Source organism: Trichechus manatus, unplaced genomic scaffold, assembly GCF_000243295.1.
Source record: "Trichechus manatus latirostris isolate Lorelei unplaced genomic scaffold, TriManLat1.0 scaffold00156, whole genome shotgun sequence".
Classification (NCBI taxonomy): Eukaryota; Metazoa; Chordata; class Mammalia; order Sirenia; family Trichechidae; genus Trichechus; species Trichechus manatus.
In genome coordinates, this window is record NW_004444092.1 from 2,671,188 (window position 1) to 2,675,880 (window position 4,693).

A 4,693-nucleotide genomic window follows, 5' to 3' on the forward strand; every position below is an offset into this window, starting at 1 on the left:
CCTTTGGACCCAGGGTCCCTGAGCGGAGAAGCTCCTAGTCCTGGGGAACACTGATGAAAAGGCCAACAGAGAGAAAAGGGCTTCCTCTGGAGCTGACACCCTGAATTTGGACTTTCAGCCTTCTTTACTGTGAAGAAATAAATTTCTCTTTGTTAAAGCCGTCCACTTGTGTGGTATTTCTGTTGTAGCAGCATTAGATGACTAAGACAATAGGTATACATATTTCAATTGCTTTTAGTATATTCACAGAGTTGTGCAATTGTCACCATAATCAATTTTAGAATATTCCGTCACCCCCAAAAGAAATCCTGTATCCATTAGCAGTCACTCCCTATTTCCTCCCAACCACTGCCAATCCTAGGCAACCACGAATCTACTTTCTTTCTCTATAAACCAAAAACCAAACCTGTTTCCATCGAGTCAATTCTGACTCATAGCAACCCTACAGGACAGAGTAGAACTGCCCCATAGGGTTTCCAAGGAGAGGCTGGTGGATTTGAACTGCTGACTTTTTGGTAAGCAGCCTGAGTTCTTTAACCACTATGCCTCCGGGGCTCCTTCTGTTTCTATAGATTTGCTTATTCTGGACATTTCACATAAATGGAATCATACAATATGTGGTCTTTTGTAAATGGCTTCTTTCACTTAGCATAATTTTTTTTAATTTTATTGTGTTTTAGGTGAAAGTTTACAGCACAAATTAGTTTGTCATTCAAAATTTATACGCAAATTATTTTGTAACATTGATTGCAATCCCTATAATGTGTCAGCACTCTCCCTCTTTCCCTTTACATACTGGGTTCCCCATGTCCATTCATCCAGGTTTTCTGCCCATTCATGCCTTCGCCTCTTTGCTTTTGGGCAGATGTTGCCCGTTTGGTCTCGTCCACTTGATTGAACCGGAAAGCACGTTCCTCACAGGTGTTATTGTTTGTTTAATAGAACCATCTAATCTTTGCCTGAAAGGTGGGCTTCAGGAGTGGCTTCAGTTCTGAGTTAGCAGGGTGTCCAGGGGTGATAGTCTTGAGTGTTCCTCCAGTCTCTGTCAGACCAGTAAGTCTGGTCTTTTTTTGTGAGTTTGACTTTTGTTCTACATTTTTCTCCTGCTCTGTCTGGAACCGTCTATTGTGATCCCTGTCAGAGCTGTTAGTGGTGGCAGCCGGGCACCATCTAGTTCTTCTGAGCTCAGGCTGGTGAAGGCTGTGGTTCATGTGGTCCTTTAGTACTTTGGACTGATATTTTCCTTGTATCTTTGGTTTTCTTCAATCTCCTTTGCTCTGAACATGATAGGACGAATAGATGTATCTTTGATGGCCACTCACAAGCTTGTAAGACCCCAAAAGCTACCCACCAAAGTAGACTGTAGAATATTTTCTTTATGAACTATGTTATGACAATTGAACTAGATCTCCCGAGATCATAATCTCCAGCCCTCAGCCCCAGTAATTCAGTCCCTCAAGGTGTTTGAATATGTCTAGGAAGCTTCTATGGCTTTGCTTTGGTCAGGTTGTGCTGACTTCCCCTATATTGTGTATTGTCTTTCCCTTTACCAAAGTTAACACTTGTCTATTATCTAGTTAGTGATTTCCCCTTCCCACTCCTCCCCTCCCTTGTAACCATCAAAGGTTTTTTTTTTTTTTTTTTTCTGTTTGTAAACCCTTTCTTGGGTTTCTATAATAATGATCTCATACAATGTTTGTCCTTTGGTGATTGACTTATTTCGCTCAACATAATGCCCTCCAGATTCATCCCTGTTGTGAGATGTTCCAAGGATTCATCAGTATTCTTTATCATTGAGTAGTATTCCACTGTGTGTATGTATCATAATTTTTTTATCCATTTATCTGTTTATGGGCATCTAGGTTGTTTCCATCTTTTGCTATTGTGAACAATGCTGCAAGGAACATGGGTGTACGTATGTCTATTCATGTGACAGCTCCTATTTCTCTAGAATATATTTCTAGTAATGGGATTGCTGGATCATATGGTATTTCTATTTCTAGGTTTTTAAGGAGGTGCAATATCATTTTTCATAGTGGTTGTACCAATTTTACATTCCCACCAGCAGTGCATAAGAGTTCCAGTCTCCCTGCAACCTCTCCATCATTTATTACTTTCTGTTTTTTTAAATTCATGCTGACAATGTCAGGGTGAGATAGTATCTCATTATAGTTTTGATTTGCATTTCTCCAATGGCTAATGATGCTGATCATTTCCTTATGTGTCTGTTAGCTGCCTGAATGTCTTCTTTGGTGAAGAATCTGTTCATATCCTTTGCCCATTTTTTAATTGGATTATTTGTCTTTTTGTTATTGAGGTGTTGAAGTATGCTATAGATTTTAGAAATTATACCCATGTTGGGGATGTTGTAGCCAAAAATAGTTCCCATTCTGTAGGTTCTCTTTTTACTCTTTTGGTGAAGTCTTTTGATGAACATAATTTTTTAATTTTGGGGAGCTGCTAGTTAGCTAGTTTCTCTTCTGGTGTTTGTGCATTGTTTGTTATGTTTTTTATTGAATTTTTGCCATGTATTAGGGCCCCTGGCATTGCCCCTATGCTTTCCTTCCATGATCTTTATCATTTTAGGTTTTATATTTAGGTCTTTGATCCATTTTGAGTTAGTGTTTGTGTACAATGTGAGGTATGGGTCCTGTTTCATTTTTTTTACAGAATGGACATACAGTTTTGCCAGCACCGCTTGTTAAAAAGATCATCTTTTCCACATTTACTGAACTTCGATCCTTTGTCAAAGATCAGCTGACCATAGGTGGATGAATTTATGTCTAGGTTCTTGATTCTGCTCATTGGTCTATGTGTCTGTTGTAGTACAAGCACCAAGCTTTTTTGACTACTGTGGCTGTATAGTAGGTTTTGAGATGAGGTAGTGTGAGGCCTCCTACTTTGTTCTTTTTCTTCAACAATGCTTTGCTTATCTGGGGCCTCTTTTTTTCCATATAAAGTTGGTGATTAGTTTTTCCATCTGGTTAAAGAATGCTATTCTTATTTGGATTGGGATTGCATTACATCCGTAGATTGCTTTGGGTAGAATTGATATTTTCATAATGTTTGAGTCTTCCTATCCATGAGCATATTTTTAATAAAGGCTGAACTAATGGCTTTCAGTTGATTTTTCTTCTTCCACAATATCATCCTCACATTTAAATGATAGTTTGCCTAAATATTATTTTCCTTAAGAATTTTTAAGAATTCCAGGCAACATGGTGCAATAGTCAGAAGCACCACACCATCCCTCTGCAGCAAAGATCTGAAAAATTAAGTCAAACAGAGTCACACGTCAATCCTGAAACCTTAAACATCAAATGAAGAGATAAAGAACTCAGCCAAGCACCAAATGGAATAAGAAACTGACCAAGAACAGAGAGCGAGGAAAGATACATGCAGAGGTCTCCTATCAGCTACCGCAGCATGGGTCCACCATCCTGGACTCCTATCCGAGATCAGCAAACAGGGGGTACGAGAAAGCAGCTTCATGGAATTTCCAGCAGGGGGCAGAACAACAGGTAACCAGAGATATATCCTTTCCCACCCCCTACCCTTCTTCACACCTACTCGGCCTCCTCTGCCTCCTGCGGCCACAGTCTCTTAGCCAGGAAGCACGGGCTTCACCCTGGTGTTGCTTGGATTCCACCCGCCCGCACTGGCCAGCTCCCTGAGTAGCTTTTGTTGGCTCCTGGTGTTGCTTTTTTCTGCTTCTTTAGATTTTTTTTGTTACCTCTCATCACCTCCCCCTCCTTTCTCTCAAATACCTGGCTCCGTGTGCCATCTTTACTTCTTCCTGAAAAGCCGTGAAACACCACTCAATTGTGAAACTGCTTCCTGGCACATGCCACCACTCTGCTGGGACCCCCGGGGCTTTTTGTTTGTTTGCTCTGATTTGTTCTGTTTTGATTTATTTGTTTGTTTGTTTTCTTTTTATTTTCTCAGCTTGGGAGCCCCTTCTAGCCAGGCAGTACCATGTGGCTTGGAAGCTACTCCCTTACTCTGTGCAGATGCACAAGGACATCACTGGGGGCATTTCTTTTTTCTTGTTTCTTTGTTTTGTTTTTTTCTCTCTCTTATTCCCTTTTTGTCTTTCTTCATTTCCAGTTTCTCGATTTATTAATTTTTTTTCTTTTACCCTTTTTCTTTTTTTCATTTTTGTTTTTCTCCATTTATCAGTCTCTCATCTCTCCACTCCAATAGCAAGCTCCCTTAGAAGTCTTTCTTGTTCGTGCATATGTTTTTGGCTCATGTTCCTCTCTCCTCTCTCTCATCTTTCCTGTACTCATTTTAGCTCCACACATCACAATCTACCCCCTCCTTCCTGCCTTCCTGCACCATGTGCTGAACATCACACCCGCAAGCAGCACAGGCACGGCCTACTAGAACTTGCCCTGCACTGATTCCCAGACTGCACTGTCAGCCCAAGTACGTGCCACAAACAGCCCATCCCGGCAACTCTCCTTTGGGTGGACCTGCCCTGCTGACTGACTGAATGACTGACCCTACCCATTGGACAAGGAGGCAGAAAGTATCGTGCCCAGAGATGAGCAAACAACAAAGAACACACATCCCACCTGCTCAGACATAACCAAATAAAACGAAAAAGCAGGAAAAACAAAAAAATCCACAATCAACAAACGATGAAAATAACTACCGAACGCCCCAAAGACAGCAGACAATATCAAAACAT